The 19,970-nt window shown below is 44.9% G+C and overlaps 1 protein-coding gene across 4 annotated transcripts in view; it reads right to left on the reverse strand.

Moving 5' to 3' along the window:
- Positions 1 to 19,970, reverse strand: part of FLOT2 (flotillin 2) — a 213,893-nt gene that overhangs the window by 32,011 nt on the left and 161,912 nt on the right. The gene's annotated exons all lie outside the window — the stretch shown is intronic.

A 19,970-nucleotide genomic window follows, 5' to 3' on the forward strand; every position in this document is an offset into this window, starting at 1 on the left:
ACACTCCACCCAAATCTAACTCTCTGCCCCCCCTGCAGTGCACATGGTTTTGCCCATTAGAGAACAATTTTGCTGCTGCGATCAGGTCTGAATCAGGCCCTTAGTTTCCTAAATATTGGTTCAGACAAAAGCTAGTATTGTAGTGTAGATACATTTGTCATACACAGATAACATTCTCTACCACGGAGTCCTATATGTTCAGGAAACATTTTACAATTTCAGAAGCCTTTGGTATGCATAAAGGAGAAGCCAAATTTCATTACAATTAAGTCAAAGTTTAAAGGAACAATTTAACTTTTTTATATATATATTTTTTTTAAACTTGGCTAGAAAACAGGTAACACTATCTAGATTTGTACTTCTGATCTGTACCGAGTACTTCTCCTTTGTGCACTTGCAGTTAATTGAGCAGAAACCTCACTTATTAAAAAACAAAACTGCGCAAATGTTGTCCATTGTTTAAAAGTCTAACGATCTAGTGAAAACACACTGATTTGGGCTTCCCTTGTGGCATGACATTAGTCCACATGGTCACTTGGAAGCTGCACATAAACTAAACTCTACCAAACACAAAACATAAGCTGTACATACATGGGGAAAGACGAATGTCCTGGATCACAAAGAGAAGCCCAGTAATACAGAAAAGGACCACTAACATAAAATATACATTGTTCTACATAAAGGAGCTACTAATTAAATCTAAAAAAAAGTGTGTGTAACATTTCCAACAGCTGTTGGGAAGTATTTTTTTTATAGCAGCAGACTCCATGTGTATAAACAGACATACCGCAAGACTCCCAAAGATTATTGGCTGATTCTCACCTGTCCGTGTTACAGCTCTTTTCTGCTACTAGCTACTGGATAAAGCACTAAAACAAATTTTTGTTTTAATTTGAATAGAACTGCTTCTGAAAATGTGAAAGCTAATTTGCTCTCATAAAAAGCAAGCTACACACTGTCAGCCTACTGTATAAGGTTCATTGACAGCGTGGAGCTCTATACATGTATACCAGTTGCTTCTCCAATGTGCCTTTTTAGATTGGACCAATGTATATTTTAAACTTAGCAGCCTTTGAAAAGATTCATCTTTTTATCAAGTAACAGAAAATAGAAATTCGTGGAACACACATTTTTAAGAAGATGAATTGCAAATTAGGGTTTAAACAATGTTTCCACACTCTTAGATGGGATATTCAGTTAGTGGCAAAGGGCATAATACGGTGACGGCATTCAGACTGTTTCTCTTGCACCTTGTGACCATCAACATCACAGCTGGTGGGCAGGAAACTGTTATGTTGCTGTATCTTATCAGCAATGTGAGCTGCAGCACTTCACAACCACATTTCCAATAACTAAATGTTCCACTTAAACATTTAACCCTTATTGAACAGGGATCTAAACAAAATCAGCAGGATCATTACTGGATGTGTGGCTAGTCGGAAGACCATCATCATCAGCCATCTTCCAACTACTCTAAAAAGCCAGAATGGTGCTGGAAGTGAGCCTACGAGTGTTGCACGATGTCTGCCAGGCTGCAGAGAACTTAATCGGTGAGAATGGCAGAAAACATAACATTTGCATATCATCTTATCAATTAGATAACGTGAATTATTTTATCTTCACTAGATATACAACATATCACTTCTATGCTGTATATTTATATGTACCACAAGAGAAAATTCTATATACAATAGACATGGACACAAAAAAAATCTGCATATAGGAACCCTGTGGAGAATAAATCTACCATAATGAGGTGAATATACAACATTCTATACATTTATTAATGGCCAATTTAAGATGTGAACAGATACAGAGCACCTTTAAAATTGTGTCTTTTGTGACAGCTTTGGGTAGTGTAAAATACGTGTGCCATAGCATTACCCACATAAACACGACAGCATTCTCGTAATTCTACTAGAATAGAACATCTTCACTTTTTACATTTTTCCAGCATTCAGCCTGTTATCCAGATTATTTATAGGTGCTCCATATGTATTCCTTAACATCTGAAATCTTCCAACAGTAAAAATAACACATCCTAGAAAATATCTTTAATAACAGATCACTTATAGCTTTCATTTTAGGTTAATGGACATTGAACAATTAAAGACAGTTAATACTTTGGAATGAAAACAAAAATACACAAAATTGAAACAAGATGCATCTTAGAGAATAATTAGTGCCAATGTTATCAGTTCAAACGACTTGTGTTTAAGAACAATGATTAATGTTTCTGCAAATAGCTGTAAAATATATGGAAAAAAGTTTGTGAATTAATTTGGAAAGGGACAAAATGTTTTCAAGCATAATGGGTGTCTACCACTTAAAAAACACCATAATATTATTATTATTATTATTATTATTATTAGTAGTAGTAGTGATGAGCGGATTCGGTTTTACTCGGTTCTCAAAACGGCATCTTATTGGCTATCCAAAACACGTGACATCCGTGAGCCAATAAGATGCCGTTTTGAGAACCGAGTAAAACCGAATCCGCTCATCACTAATTATTATTATTATTAAGTATCCTATATTCAGAATGCTTGGGACCAAAAGTATTTTTAATATCGGATTTTTCCGTATTTTAGAGTAATTGCATATCATAATGAGATATCATGGTGATAGGATTCAAGTCTAAGCACAGAAAGCATTTATGTTTCATATACACATATCCCGAAGGTAATTAGAACCAATATTTTTAATAACTTTGTGCATCAAACAGAGTATGTATACATACACACAATTCATTTGTGTTTCATATACACCTTATACACACAGCCTGAAGGTCATCAAATACAATATTTTTTAATAACTTTGTGTATTAAACAAAGTTTGTGTACATTGAGCCATCAGAAAACAAACGGTTTCACCATCTCACTCAAAAAAAAATTCTCTATTTCAGAATATTTGGCTATGGGACACTCAACAATATATATATATATATATATATATATATATATTTCTCTAACGTCCTAGTGGATGCTGGGGACTCCGTCAGGACCATGGGGAATAGCGGGCTCCGCAGGAGACAGGGCACATCTAAAAAGCTTTTAGGTCACATGGTGTGTACTGGCTCCTCCCCCTATGACCCTCCTCCAAGCCCCAGTTAGGTTTTTGTGCCCGTCCGAGAGGGTGCAATCTAGGTGGCTCTCTTAAAGAGCTGTTTAGAAAAGTTTTTTTTTAGGTTTCTAATCAGTGATTCCTGCTGGCGACAGGATCACTGCAACGAGGGACTTAGGGGAGAGACTTGCAACTCACCTGCGTGCAGGAGGATTGAAGTCTTAGGCTACTGGACACTGAGCTCCAGAGGGAGTCGGAACACAGGTCAGCCTGGGGTTCGTCCCGGAGCCGCGCCGCCGATCCCCCTTACAGACGCTGAAGAACGGCAGAACGGAGGTCCGGAAACAGGCGGCAGAAGACTCCTCAGTCTTCATGAAGGTAGCGCACAGCACTGCAGCTGTGCGCCATTGTTGCTACACGGCTCACTGATCTCGGTCACGGAGGGTGCAGGGCGCTGCTGGGGGCGCCCTGGGCAGCAATATAGATTACCTTAGAGGCAAATAAATACATCACATATAGCCATTAAGGCTATATGTATGTATTTAACCCAGGCCAGTTTTCCTAATAACCGGGAGAAAAGCCCGCCGTGAAAGGGGCGGAGCTTATTCTCCTCAGCACTCAGCGCCATTTTCCTGACCAGCTCCGCTGGTGAGGAAGGCTCCCACTCTCCCCTGCACTACAGAAACAGGGTTAAAGAGAAGGGGGGCATAAATTGGCGATATAATTATATATTAAGAGCCCATATATAGAAACAACACCTTCTAGGGTTGTTATATACATTATGGCGCTTTTGGTGTGTGCTGGCAAACTCTCCCTCTGTCTCCCCAAAGGGCTAGTGGGTCCTGTCCTCTATCAGAGCATTCCCTGTATGTGTGTGCTGTAGGTCGGTACGTGTGTGTCGACATGTATGAGGAAAATGTTGGTGAGGAGACGGAGAAAATTGCCTGTAATGGTGATGTCACTCTCTAGGGAGTCGACACCAGAATGGATGGCTTACTTATGGAATTACGTGATAATGTCAACACGCTGCAAGCCGGTTGACGACATGAGACAGCCGGCGGACAAATTAGTATCGGTCCAGGCGTCTCAGACACCGTCAGGGGCTTGTAAAAACGCCCATTTACCTCAGTCGGTCGACAGACACTGACACGGACACTGACCCCAGTGTCGACGGTGAAGAAACAAACGTATTTTTCCTTTAGGGCCACAAGTTACATGTTAAGGGCAATGAAGGAGGTGTTACGTATTTCTGATACCACAAGTACCACAAATAAGGGTATTTTGTAGGGTGGGAATAAACTACTTGTAGTTTTGCCTGAATCAGATAAATTAAATGAAGTGTGTGATGATACGTGGGGTTCCTCCGACAGAAAGTTATGGGCGGTATACCCTTTTTTCCCGCCAGTAGTAAGGGCGAGTTGGAAAACACACCTTAGGGTGGACAAGGCGCTCACACGCTTATAAAAAACATGGCGTTACCGTTTCCAGATACGGCCGCCCTCAAGGAGCCAGCTGATAGGAAGCTGGAAAATATCATAACAGTATATACACACATACTGGTGTTATACTACGACCAGCAATCGCCTCAGCCTGGATGTGCAGCGCTGAGGGGGCTTGGTCGGATTTCCTGACTGAAAATTTTGATACCCTTGACAGGGACAGGATTTTATTGTCTATAGAGCATTTTAAGGATGCATTTCTATATATGTGTGATGCGCAGAGGCATATTTGCATTCTGGCATCAAGAGTAAATGTGATGTACATATCTGCCAGACGAAGACACGACAGTGGTCAGGTGAGGCAGATTCCAGACGGCATATGGAAGTATTGCCGTATAAAAGGGGCGGTCCATTGGACCTGGTGGCCATGGCAACAGCTGAAAAATCCACCTTTTGTTACCCCGAGTCACATATTGGCAGAAAAGGACACAGTCTTTTCAGTCTCAGTCCTTTCGTCCCCATACGGGCAGGCGGGCGAAGGCCAGTCATATCTGCCCAGGGGGAGAGGAAAGGGAAGAAGACTGCAGCAAGCAGCTCATTCCCAGGAACAGAAGCTCCTCACGGCTTCTGCCAAGTCCGCAGCATAACGCTGGGGCCGTACAAGCGGACTCAGGTGCGGTAGGGGGTCATCTCAAGAGTTTCAGCAACACTCGCAAGGGAACTCCGGGATCCTACATGTAATATCCCAGGTGTACATTGGAAATTCGAGACGTCTCCCCCTCACACAATTCACAGGCTGTATTCCCAGCAGGTGATAATCAAAGTACCCTTCTTACAACAAGGAAGGGGGTAGTATTCCACACTATATTGTGGTACTGAAGCCAACCGGCTCGGTGAGATCTGAAATATTTGAACACTTACATACAAGCGTTCAAATCAAGATGGAGTCACTCGGAGCAGTGATAGCGAACCAGGAAGAAGGGGACGATATGATGTCACTGGATATCAGGGACGTTTACCTACAGGTCCAAATTTGCCCTTCTCACCAAGGGTACTTCAGGTTCCTGGTACAGAACTGTCACTATCAGTTCAGACGCTGCCGTTTGGATTGTCCACGGCGCCCCGGGTCTTTACCAAGGTAATGGCCGGAATGATGATTTTTCTTAAAAGAAACATGGACGCTTTCCTGATAAGGGCAAGGTCCAGAGAACAGTTGGAGGTCGGAGTAGCACTATCTTAAGTAGTTCTACGACAGCACGAGTGGATTCTAAATATTCCAAAATCGCAGCTTTTTCCGACGACACGTCTACTGTTCCTAGGGAAGATTCTGGACACAGTCCAGAAAAAACGTGTTTCTCCCAGTGGAGAAAACCAGGGAGTTATCCGAGCTAATCGGGATCCTCCTAAAACCAGGAAAAGTGTCAGTGCATCATTGCACAAGAGTCCTGGTAAAAATGGTGGCTTATTACGAAGCAATTCCATTCGGCAGATTTCCCGCAAGAACTCTTCAGTGGGATCTGCTGGACAAATGGTCCGGATCGCATCCTCAGATGCATCAGCGGATAACCCTATATCCAAGGAAAAGGGTGTCTCTCCTGTGGTGATTACAGAGTGCTCATCTTCTAGAGGGCCGCAGATTCGGCATTCAGGATTGGATGCCGGTGACCACGGAGGCCAGCCTGAGAGGCTGGGGAACAGTCACACAGGGAAAAAATTTCCAGGGAAGTGTGATTAAGTCTGGAGAATTCTCTCCGCATAAATAAGCTTAGAGCAATTTTATAATGCTCTAAACTTAGCTAGACCTCTGCTTCAAGGTCAGCCGGTATTGATCCAGTGGGATAACATCACGGCAGTCGCCCACGTAAACAGAAGGGCGGCACAAGAAGCAGGAGGGCAGTGAAAACTGCAAGGATTTTTCGCTAGGCGGAAAATCATGTGATAGCACTGTCAGCAGTGTTCTTTCCGGGAGTGGACGACTGGGAAGCAGACTTCCTCAGCAGGCATGACCTCCACCCGGGAGAGTGGAAACTTCATAGGGAAGTTTTTCAACATGATTGTGGACCGTTGGCAAAGACCAAAGGTGGACATGATGGCGTCCCGCCCGAACAAAAAACGGGACAGGTATTCCGCCAGGTCATGAGACCTTCAGGCGATAGCTGTGGATGTTCTGGTAACACCGTGGGTGTACCAGTCTGTGTATGTGTTCCCTCCTCTGTTTCTCATAACCAGGGTATTGAGAATTATAAGACATAGAGGAGTATGAACTATACTAGTGGCTCCGGATTGGCCAAGAGGGACTTGGTACCCGGAACTTCAAGAAATGCTCACAGAGGACTAAGGGCCTGGGGAGCTAAGAAGGGACTTGATTCAGCAAGTACCATGTCTATTCCAAGACTTACCGCGGCTGCGTTTGACGGCATGGCGGTTGAATGCCGGATCCTGAGGGGAAAAGGCATTCCATAAGAGGTCATACCTACCCTGGTCAAAGCCAGGAAGGAGGTGACCGCACAACGTCATCACCACATGTGGTGAAAATATGTTGCGTGGGTGAGGCCAGGAATGCTCCACGACGGAAATTCAACTAGGTCGATTTCTACACTTCCTGAAAACAGGAGTGTTTTGGACCTCAAATTGGGGTTCATTAACATTTAAATTTCGGCCCTGTAGATTTTCTTCCAGAAAGAATTGACTTCAGTTCCTGAAGTCCAGATTGTAAAGGATGTATTGCATATACAGCTTTTTTGTGCCCCTAGGGGCACCGTGAGATCTCAACATAGTGTTGGGATTTCTTAAAATCATATTGGTTTGAACCGCTCAAATCTGTGGATTTGAAATATCTCACATGGAAAGTGACCATGCTGTTGACAAATATCTCACATGGGAAGTGACCATGTTGTTAGCCCTGGCCTCGGCCAGGCGATTGTCAGAATGGGCGGCTTTGTCTTACAAAAGCCCATATTAAAATTTTCCATTTGAACAGGACAGAACTGGGACTCGTCTCCAGTTTCTTCATAAAGGGGTGTCAGCGTTTTCACCTGAAACAACCTCTTGTGGTGCCTGCGGCTACTAGGGACTTGGAGGACTCCAAGTTACTAGACGTGGTCAGGGCCCTAAAAAAAAATATATATATATATATATATATATATATATATATATATATATATATATATATATATATATATATATATATAGTTAGGACGGCTGGAGTCAGAAAGTCTGACTTGCTGTTTATACTGTATACACCCAACAAGCTGGGTGCTCATGCTTCTAAGCAGTCTATTGCACGCTGGATTTGTAGTACAATTCAGCTTGCACATTCTGTGGCAGGCCTGCCACAGACGAAATATGTAGATGCCCATTCCACAAGGAAGGTGGGCTCATCCTGGGCGGCTGCCCGAGGAGTCTCGGCATTACAACTTTGCCGAGCAGCTACGTGGTCAGGGGAGAACACGTTTGTAAAATTTTACAAATTTTGATACTCTGGCTAAGGAGGACCTGGAGTTCTCTCATTCGGTGCTGCAGAGTCATCCGCACTCTCCCGCCCGTTTGGGAGCTTTGGTATAATCCCCATGGTCCTGACGGAGTCCCCAGCATCCACTAGGACGTTAGAGAAAATAAGAATTTACTTACCGATAATTCTATTTCTCGTAGTCCGTAGTGGATGCTGGGCGCCCATCCCAAGTGCGGATTGTCTGCAATGCTTGTACATAGTTATTGTTACAAAAATCGGGTTATTACTATTGTTGTGAGCCATCTTTTCGGAGGCTACTTCGTTTTGTTATCATACTGTTAACTGGGTTCAGATCACAAGTTGTACGGTGTGATTGGTGTGGCTGGTATGAGTCTTACCCGGGATTCAAGATCCTTCCTTATTGTGTACGCTCATCCGGGCACAGTACCTAACTGAGGCTTGGAGGAGGGTCATAGGGGGAGGAGCCAGTACACACCATGTGACCTAAAAGCTTTTTAGATGTGCCCTGTCTCCTGCGGAGCCCGCTATTCCCCATGGTCCTGACGGAGTCCCCAGCATCCACTACGGACTACGAGAAATAGAATTATCGGTAAGTAAATTCTTATTTTTTTTTATTTTATTTTTTTATTATTATTATTTTTATTTAATTTTTTTTTTTAAACACGATAGAAGAAAGAAAGGAAAGAAAGAAAAGAACAGAAAAAGAAAAGAAAAGAAAAAAAGACTTGGATCATTGGCAATGGTGAACGCTGGAGCCACAAACTAAACCAAGATGATAGTGAGTTTAAAATTTTTTTCTTGAACCAAGAATTCTGGTAGGTTTCCCTAAAAGAACATTTATGCCAATATGGATTCTATTGAATACTAGTCTCCCAGTGCAGTCATCTGGCCACAATAACAAGTGCCAGTGATGACATAAGCAAACTACTGGGCTCAATTGCAGAATAGCTGGTTCTCATCCAATTTGGCCATTTACAGTGACCCTGTGGTTCAGCCTCTTAGGCCTAATGTTGGAATCCAAAGGTATGTGGCATCCCAAGCATTCACAGCTTACAGCCCACACGCAGTACCACTGCAGATTCCAGTGATTGCAGTCCATGCTGGATCAAGGTTGTAAGTTGGTTAGGTACTATTTAAAAAGTCAATGAAGTGGGTATGGATAGCTAAGGAGGTGTAAGGGTGATGCATTCGGCCTTCCATCTATGTTTACAGCAAAACTCATTTCTCCGATATGGTAAATTGTATAAAGAAGCAGAAACTACAAACCACCATTGAGAACTATTCTGTACCCAGGTAAAAGAATAATAGATCAAGTAGGCACTGACTAGTGAACACAAAAGAAATACAACTGGAAGGTTTATGGTGTTTCACCCCATAGCGGCCACAAAATGATTTCATGTATCTGATTTAAAAAAAAAAAAAAAGTCCAAAATCATGAGTGTCCAGAAACAAAAAAGAGTCTGATGACCTAACATAAAAGTGTGTTTGGCCATTTCACATCTACCAGCAGATGCATACAATCAAGCATGCAGCCATCGACTCATAGACAAACAGTCTAGCAGTGCAATTGGTCAAACGAAAGAGCTCATTGTCTACAACAGGGCACAGCCATAGGGAATCGCTTTTCCAACAAGTCAATTCACCAAATTTCTGCCCTGCTAGAACTGCCCTCGTCAACCACAAGTTCCGTTGTTGTGCAGTGGAAACATCTAGGAGCAACAACAGCTCAGCGCAAAGCTGTAAGTCAAACATGTTCACAGAACAGGAGAGCAAAGTACTGAAGTGCAAAGCACATACTAAACATCAGGCCTTAGTTTCAACACTAACAGACCTTGGTTGCAACACTTAATGCAGAGTTCCAAACTGCACATGGAAGCAATTCCAGCACAAGGCATGTTCATCTGCAGCTTCATGGATTGGGATTCAGTGGTCAAATGTCCACACGCCCCACATTCTCTGGAGTGACAACCCATGTTTCAACAACTGGCAGTTTGATAAATCTGGGTTTGACATATGCCATGAGAACAAATCCTGCACAAATGTGTACTTCCAACTAAAATTTTGTGGAGGAAAAATACTACGGGCTGTTTTTCATGGTTTAACCTGGGCCTCTTTCCAGTAAAAGGAAAATCTTAATGCTACAGCACACACTAACATTCTAGAGAATTGTGTGCTTCCAACTATTTGTCATCGTTCTGAGGAAGGCCCTTTCATGTTTCAGCAAGACAATTCCTCCGTGAACAAAGCAAGATCCATTAAAAAATGGTTTGCGGAGGTTGGTTTGAAAGAATTTACATATTTTGGCCATGTATCCAGTCTGATACCTTTAAGACGTGCTGAGAGCAGCAGAAGCCCCCTGAAGATGACAACACACATTCTCAATTTTAGTTCTAAAGGTTGGCAAGTCAGCCATGGTACTTATTCAGCTGTGTCTCCTCCTTCAACAGGCTAAGATGGACTCTTCTTATAATGGGATAGAATGATAAGTCCGAGATCCGTGACCCTCCAACATCTGAGTGGTGTAAAGTGTTGAGTCCACAATAGCAGTCTGAGGCACAAATTCATCCATGTTGAAACTTCAAAGCTCTCAGGAATTTTGCTGTACTTTCATCCCATCATACAGACACCAAAGATAGCAACAGAACAATGGTAAGGGCTTCCACTTGCCCCTCTAAATATTACACTAAGGTTCCATTTGCATAACTACTTGCTTTAAGGGAATTGATCTAGCAGCTTAATACTGCCCTACTCCAGGTGTCCAGCCATTGTTGCTCCAGACTTTTGACCATTACTTTAATGAACAAATTCCCTTACAACTCTCACTACACTGAGCTAAACAAGAGCACCAACAAGTGCACAGATACTTGAAAAGAGACAGCAGAGCCCACTGAAGCCAAAGGTAAGCCAACGAGTTGTTTTATACTGGAAGGGAGTTGAGCCGGAGTATGATGAAAGCAACATGAACAGATTTGTAATAAGTCTTCTGACAAGTGCAAAGAGGCCACTAGTAGTGAATGAATGTGTTACTATGGTAGATGATAAAAGGCAACAAGCATTTTAGATCAGACAGGATTGTTGAGGTATTCAGTGTCTTCAATTTACCCACATATAATTCGAAAACTTTGGATGTCGCTGCGAATACAGATTATACCATAGCAAGAACAGAGTACTAAATTGCGGAAGCACGCGCCTCATGTCTCATGAAGACCACTATTGGCTTAGTTGATAAGTCACTTATGGCAAATAAACTCTGTTGCCATTATGAAAATGCATAAAATTAAAAAGTTAGCTCCGCAAAGCTGCTTCTTCTATAGTATCAGCTTTGGCAGAACACTAATGCCGACTTTTTAGAGCCTTTAGCTGGTTTCCTTTTATCATTCAAAGCACATATTCCAGCCATTGTGAAAGCAGGTAAAATATTATCCCAACAGTCAGTTGCTTCAATAAGCAATCTAAGGGGTCGAATCAATTAGGTGCGAGTTTGCAAAACAGTTTGTTTCATGAAACTTGCAGACATTGTGGCAATGTGCTTACCGGGGAAATGTGAATTTTTTTTTAATCAAGTATTTTTTTATTGTTTTGCAAGAGAAAAGAAAAAGAACATTACAATAAACAATTCTAATAAACATCTACAAAATCAAAATCGTGCATTATAGGTAGTTCTTCAAACTATTGCGTTATGTGGATATAGGACTTAGTCACATCCACTCATCAGAACAAAATAAAGCAGACATAGAAGAGAAAACAAAAGAATCAAATGGCGTGCTAGAGATCAAGGGGAGATACTAAAGGAAGGCAAGCCGGGCCGTACCAGAAACAGTGCATTTCAGCAATCGACACACATATTCATTATTTAAAATAAGGGGTCAATAGAGTACGGAAAGTTCCTCCAAAGAGCCCAAATCTTATCAAGTTTCAATAAAGAATTACACTTAGTGTACATAAAGCGCTCATGGGAAAGGGTAGAATTTACAAGGGCAACCCATTCAGCAGATGACGGAGGAACAATATTCACATAAAGGCAGGAGTGAAGTGGGAGGCGGTCCCTCAAGTCAAGGCCGAATATACAAATACACGGAGTCAACAATGGGATCCGAATACCCGTACGGGCAACAGATGTCGTGACATCCTTCCAAAAGGCGTACACCAACGGGCATTGCCAGAGCAAGTGCCAGAACCCAGCAGCCGAAGCAGAGCATTTTGGGCATTTATCAGAGGTCGAGCCTCCAAATTGAAACAGACGAGAAGGAGTCCAGTAGACCCTATGTAAAATAATAAGATTTTACTCACCGGTAAATCTATTTCTCGTAGTCCGTAGTGGATGCTGGGACTCCGTAAGGACCATGGGGATTAGCGGCTCCGCAGGAGACTGGGCACAACTAAAGAAAGCTTTAGGACAACCTGGTGTGCACTGGCTCCTCCCACTAAGACCCTCCTCCAGACCTCAGTTAGGATACAGTGCCCGGAAGAGCTGACACAATAAGGAAGGATTTTGAATCCCGGGTAAGACTCATACCAGCCACACCAATCACACCGTATAACTCGTGATACTATACCCAGTTAACAGTATGAAATATAACTGAGCCTCTCAACAGATGGCTCAACAATAACCCTTTAGTTAGGCAATAACTATAAACAAGTATTGCAGACAATCCGCACTTGGGATGGGCGCCCAGCATCCACTACGGACTACGAGAAATAGATTTACCGGTGAGTAAAATCTTATTTTCTCTGACGTCCTAAGTGGATGCTGGGACTCCGTAAGGACCATGGGGATTATACCAAAGCTCCCAAACGGGCGGGAGAGTGCGGATGACTCTGCAGCACCGAATGAGCAAACTCTAGGTCCTCCTCAGCCAGGGTATCAAACTTGTAGACTCTTACAAAAATGTTTTAACCCGACCAAGTAACAGCTCGGCAAAGTTGTAAAGCCGAGACCCCTCGGGCAGCCGCCCAAGAAGAGCCCACTTTCCTCGTGGAATGGGCTTTTACAGATTTAGGGTGCGGCAGTCCAGCCGCAGAATGTGCAAGTTGAATCGTGCTATGAATCGTGCTACAGATCCAGCGAGCAATCGTCTGCTTAGAAGCAGGAGCACCCAGCTTGTTGGGTGCATACAGGAGAAATAGCGAGTCAGTTTTCCTGACTCCAGCTGTCCTGGAAACATATACTTTTCAGGGCCCTGACTACATCCAGTAACTTGGAATCCTCCAAGTCCCAAGTAGCCGCAGGCACCACAATAGGTTGGTTCACATGAAAAATTGATACCACCTTAGGAAGGAATTGGGAACGAGTCCTCAATTCCGCCTTATCCATATAAAATACAGATAAGGGCTTTTGTATGACAAAGCCGCCAATTCTGATACACGCCTGGCCGACGCCAAGGCCCACAGAATGACCACTTTCCACGTGAGGTATTATAGCTCCACGGATTTAAGTGGCTCAACCCACTGCGACTTCAGGAAATCCAACACCACGTTGAGATCCCACGGTGCCACTGGAGGCACAAACGGGGGCTGACTATGCAGCACTCCCTTAACAAAAGTCTTAACTTCAGGCAGTGAAGCCAGTTCAATTTTGGAAGAAAATCGATAGAGCCGAAATCTGGACCTTAATGGAACCCAATTTTAGGCCCATAGTCACCTCTGACTGTAGGAAGTGCAGAAATCGACCTAGCTGAAATTTCTCCTTTGGGGTCTTCCTGGCCTCACAGTACGCAACATATTTCCGCCATATGCGGTGATAATGGTTTGCGTTCACTTCTTTCCTAGCTTTAAATAGCGTAGGGATAACTTCCTCCGGAATTCCCTTTTCCTTCAGGATCCGGCGTTCAACCGCCATGCCGTCAACACAGCCGCGGTACGTCTTGGAACAGACAGGCCCCCTGCTGCAGCAGGTCCTGTCTGAGCGGCAGAGGCCATGGGTCCTCTGAGATCATTTCTTGGAGGTCTGGTTACCAAGCTCTTCTTAGCCAACCCGGAACAATGAGTATAGTTCTTACTCCTCTCCTTCTTATTATTCTCATTACCCTGGGTAAGATAGGCAGAGAAGGGAACACATACACCGACTGGTACACCCACGGTGTTACCAGAGCGTCCACAGCTATCGCCTGAGGGTCCTTGACCTGGCGCAATATCTTTGTAACTTTTAGTTGAGGCGGGACGCCATCATGTCCACCTGTGGCCTTTCCCAACGGTGTACAATCATTTGGAAGACTTCAGGATGAAGTCCCCACTCTCCCGGGTGGAGGTCGTGTCTTCTGAGAAAGTCTGCTTCTCAGTTGTCCACTCCGGGAATGAACACTGCTGACAGTGCTAACACATGATTTTCCGCCCATCGGAGAATCCTTGTGGCTTCTGCCATCGCCATCCTGCTTCTTGTGCCGCCCTGTCGTTTACATGAGCGACCGCCGTGATGTTGTCTGACTGGATCAGCACTGGCCGGTGTTGAAGCAGGGTCTAGCCTGACTTAGGGCATTGTAAATGGCCCTCAGTTCCAGAATATTTATGTGTAGGGAAGTCTCCTGACTTTTACATAGCCTTGGAAGTTCCTTCCCTGTGTGACTGCCCCCCAGCCTCGAAGGCTGGCATCCGTGGTCACCAGGACCCAGTCCTGTATGCCGAATCTGCGGCCCCCTAGAAGATGAGCACTCTGCAGCCACCACAACAGCGACACCCTTACCCTTGGAGACAGGGTTATCCGCCGATGCATCTGAAGATGCGACCCGGACCACTTGTCCAACAGATCCCACTGGAAAATCCTTGCATGGGACCTGGCGAATGGAATTTCTTCGTAAGAAGCTACCATCTTTCCCAGGGCTCGCGTGCATTTATGCACCGACACCTGTTTACGTATTAGGAGGTCTCTGTCTAGAGACAACAACTCCTTGGACTTCTCCTCCGGGAGAAACCCTTTTTATCCTGTTCTGTGTCCAGAACCATACCCAGGAACAGTAGATGCGTCGTAGGAACCAGCTGCGACTTTGGAATATTCAGAATCCAGCCGTGCTGTTGTAGCACTTCCCGAGATAGTGCTACTCCGACGAACAACTGCTCCCTGGACCTCGCCTTTATAAGGAGATCGTCCAAGTACGGGATAATTATTTCGGCCATTACCTTGGTAAATACCTCGGTGCCGGGGACAGACCAACGGCAACGTCTGGAATTGGTAATGACAATCCTGTACCACAATATTGAGGTACTCCTGGTGAAGAGGGTAAATAGGGACATGCAGGTAATCATCCTTGATGTCCAGTGATACCATGAAATTCTCCAGGCTTGCAATAATCGCCCTGAGCGATTCCATTTCGAACTTGAACCTTCGTATATAAGTGTTCAAGGCTTTCAATTTTAGAATGGGTCTCACCGAACCGTCTGGTTTCGGTACCACAACATTTTGGAATAGTAACCCCGGCCTTGTTGAAGGAGGGGTACCTTGATTTCACCTGCTGGAAGTACAGCTTGTGAATTGCCGCCAGTACTACCTTTCTCCGAGGGCAGCAGGCATGGCTGATGTGAGGTAACGGCGAGGGGGAGTCGCCTCGAACTCCAGCCTGTATCCCTGTGATACTATTTGCAGAACCTAGAGATCCACCTGTGGGCAAGCCCACTGGTCCCTGAAGTTCCCGAGACGCGCCCCTACCGCACCTGTCTCCACCTGTGGAGCCCCAGCGTCATGCGGTGGACTCAGAGGAAGCGGGGAAAGATTTTTGATCCTGGGAACTGGCTGCTGGTGCAGCTTTTTCCTTCTTCCCTTGTCTCTGTGCAGAAAGGAAGCGCCTTTGACCCGCTTGCTTTTCTGAAGCCGAAAGGACTGTACCTGAAAATTCGGTGCTTTCTTAGGCTGCGAGGAAACCCGAGGTAAAAATTTTTCTTCCCAGCTGTTGCTGTGGATACGAGGTCCCAGAGACCATCCCCAAACAATTCCTCACCCTTATAAGGCAGAATCTCCATGTGCCTTTTACAGGCAGCATCACCTGTCCACTGCCGGGTTTCTAATACCCTCCTGGCAGAATGGACATTGCATTAATTCTGGATGCCAGCCGGCAAATATCCCTCTGTGCATCCTTTATATATAAGACAACGTCTTTAATATGCTCAATGTTAGCAAAATATTATCCCTGTCTTAGAGTATTAATATTATCTGACAGGGTATCAGACCACGCTGCAGCAGCACTATTTATGCTGAGGCAATTGCAGGTCTCAGTATATAACCTGAGTGTGTATATACAGACTTCAGGATCGCCTCCTGCTTTTTATCAGCAGGTTCCTTCAAGGTGGCCGTATCCTAAGACGGCAGTGCCACCTTTTGACAAACGTGTGAGCGCCTTATCCACCCTAAGGGATATCTCCCAACGTGACCTATCCTCTGGCGGGAAAGGGTACGCCATCAGTAACTTTTTAGACATTACCAGTTTCTTATCGGGGGAACCCACGCTTCTTTACACACTTCATTCATTCATCTGATGGGGGAACAAAACACTGGCTGCTTTTTCTCCCCAAAAATAAAACCCCTTTTATGTGGTACTTGGGTTCATGTCAGAAAATGCGTAACACATTTTTCATTGCCGAGATCATGTAACGGATGTTCCTAGTGTATTGTGTATATGTCTCAACCTCGTCGACACTGGAGTCAGACTCCGTGTCGACATCTGTGTCTGCCATCTGAGGTAACGGGCGTTTTTTGAGCCCCTGATGGCCTTTGAGACGCCTGGGCAGGCGCGGGCTGAGAAGCCGGCTGTCCCACAGCTGTTACGTCATCCAGCCTTTCATGTAAGGAGTTGACACTGTCGGTTAATACCTTCCACCTATCCATCCACTCTGGTGTCGGCCCCACAGGGGGCGACATCCCATTTATCGTCCTCTGCTCCGCCTCCACGTAACCTTCCTCATCCAATATGTCGACACAGCCGTACCGACACACCGCACACACACAGGGAATGCTCTGACTGAGGACAGGACCCCACAAAGTCCTTTGGGGAGACAGACAGAGAGTATGCCAGCACACACCAGAGCGCTATATAATGCAGGGATTAACACTATAACTGAATGATTTTTCCCCAAATAGCTGCTTGTATACATATATTGCGCCTAAATTTAGTGCCCCCCCCTCTCTTTTTAACCCTTTGAGCCTGAAAACTACAGGGGAGAGCCTGGGGAGCTGTCTTCCAGCTGCACTGTGAAGAGAAAATGGCGCCAGTGTGCTGAGGGAGAAGCCCCGCCCCTTTTTCGGCAGACTTTCTCCCGCTTTTTCTGGAATACTGGCAGGGGTAATTTTACATCTATATAGCCTCTAGGACTATATATGATGTAGATTTGCCAGCCAAGGTGTCATATATTGCCCTCAGGGCCCCCCCCCCAGCGCCTGCACCCATCAGTGACCGGAGTGTGAGGTGTACATGAGGAGCAATGGCGCACAGCTGCAGTGCTGTGCGCTACCTTGGTGAAGACTGAAGTCTTCTGCCGCCGCTTTTCCGGACTCTTCGTGCTTCTAGCTCTGTAAGGGGGACGGCGGCGCGGCTCCGGGAACGAACACCAAGGTCGGGTCCTGCGGTCGATCCCTCTGGAGCTAATGGTGTCCAGTAGCCTAAGAAGCACAAACTACCACCTGTTAGGTAGGTTCGCTTCTTCTCCCCTTAGTCCCTCGCTGCAGTGAGTCTGTTGCCAGCAGATCTCACTGTAAAATAAAAAACCTAAATATACTTTCTTTCTAGGAGCTCAGGAGAGCCCCTAGTGTGCATCCAGCTCAGCCGGGCACAAGAATCTAACTGAGGTCTGGAGGAGGGTCTTAGTGGGAGGAGCCAGTGCACACCAGGTAGTCCTAAAGCTTTCTTTAGTTGTGCCCAGTCTACTGCGGAGCCGCTAATCCCCATGGTCCTTACGGAGTCCCAGCATCCACTTAGGACGTCAGAGAAATAAAGCTGTATTTGCTGGAATCTTGCACTCGCCGAGGCCGCACGCGGGAAAGCCAATATATAATTCCAATCCTCCTCACCAATTTCACCTAAGTCTTGCATCCATTTAGCCCTGAGGGTGGACAGCCCATCCAATCCAGAGGAGGAGAGAAGGGAAGAGTACGAAGTCGAAACCCTCCCACGAGAAGGCAGAGTACGAATTAATTTGTGAACAGGGGATTCAGAAAGTTGTGGAGCAGAGCCCCGCCACTGTGCCGTTAGAGCATATCGGAGCTGTAAATAGCGAAAAAAATATTGTCTAGGGATACTATATGTAGTGGACAGGTACTCATAACTATGGAGTACTCCATCCTGGTAGAGTTGCCCCACTGCAGTCACCTCATACGAAATCCAAATCGAACCACCCTCCATTTTAAAGAGCTCGGAGAAATTTATATTATTCCAAAGTGGAGAGCAGGGGTCCACCGTGGGATCTCCCAGCAGCTTCTCAGCCGCCAACCATACTCTACGAGCCTGTTGTAATAATGGGGGGAGAGAGGTCAGCGGAATATTTGCTAATAAAAACTGCAACGGAGGAAACAAGAGACCAGCCCTATCTAAAAGAGCCACAGGGAGGCTCCCATAATCCCCCGAAGTAACCCATTCATAAAGTTGTACTAGTTGGGCAGCAAAATAGTATAAACTTATATCCGGCAAGGCCAGGCCACCTTCGGCTCTGTGTCTACTAAGCGTTTTATATGCAATACGTGCCTGCTTAGCACCCCAGATAAAGGAAGTAATATATTGAGAAATCAACGAAAATTGTGAGGCAGGGATATAAACCGGTGAATTCTGTAGTATATAAAGAAATTTGGGTTGAATAATCATTTTGATAATATTTACACGACCCGTCACAGTTAAAGGGAGTTTCTGCCAGATGCGTGCCTTCATACGCAGATTATCAATCTGAGGGGTCATATTCAGGGTAACAAAATCTTTAGGGCAATGAGAAATTTGAATACCAAGGTATTTAAATTGAGTGCACCATTGGAGGGGAAGGTCATAAGAGGATGGAGGTGATGTAGAGGGACTTAACGGAAACACCACCGAGTTAATAGATACCTGAAAAAAAAAACAAATTCCCATAATAATCCTAAAAGGGCAGGCAATGAGGGGGATACATTCCTTAAGAATAATATCATATCGTCTGCATACAACCCAATTTTTTCCTCCTGGCCCGCAACCCAGAGCCCCGCTATTTTCGCTGCGGCCCTAACTGCGCAGGCCAAGTGTTCCACAGCGAGAGCAAAAAGCAGCGGGGACAGGAATATAACAGTTTAACCCAGGATATAAAGCTCGGGCCTACCCCAAATCTGGTAAGGGACTCCCAGAGATAAACCCATTCTACGGAGTCAAAAGCACGGGCAAGAGAAACCACTATCGCACCGTCCAAATCATCCCCCGCCAACTGCATATACGTAAATAGTCATATTAGATTAATGGTTGTAGATCTGCCCGGCATAAAGCCAGTTTGATCACAATGTTCTAGCTCCAAGACCACAGCATTAAGCCGGAGCGCTAAAAGTTTAGCAAGAATTTTTATGTCAGTTGACAGTAGGGAGATAGGGCGGTATGAGTCTAAAAGAAGGGGGTCTTTACCCGGCTTCGGTATTAGTACCACCAGTGCCTCCGCCATAGAAGGGGGAAGAATGCCACCCTGTAACAACTCAAAAAATAACTGGAGTTTAGGGGCAAAAAAATCCAAATGGGTCTTATACAGTTCAATAGGAAGACCATCAACCCCTGGGGGCCTTATTACTGGGAAAGGACATAATGGCATTTTTAACCTCCTCCAGTGTAATGGGGGCATCCAAAAATTGTCGTGACTCAGGACTTAAAGAAGGAACCTCTATTTTATCAAAATAGTTAGACAGTGTTGAGTAGGTATACTGGTCCCTGGCTCTATAAACATCCAAAAAGTGCGAGTAGAAACTAGAAGCTATAGAAAGGGTGTCAGTGCATATAACACCAGACACACTCCTGATGCTATGCACAGTGACGGGAGGCAACTCCTGCCTTGCCAAGTAGGCCAGAAACTTTCCCGAA

The sequence above is a fragment of the Pseudophryne corroboree genome, chromosome 2, assembly GCF_028390025.1.
Source record: "Pseudophryne corroboree isolate aPseCor3 chromosome 2, aPseCor3.hap2, whole genome shotgun sequence".
Taxonomy (NCBI): Eukaryota; Metazoa; Chordata; class Amphibia; order Anura; family Myobatrachidae; genus Pseudophryne; species Pseudophryne corroboree.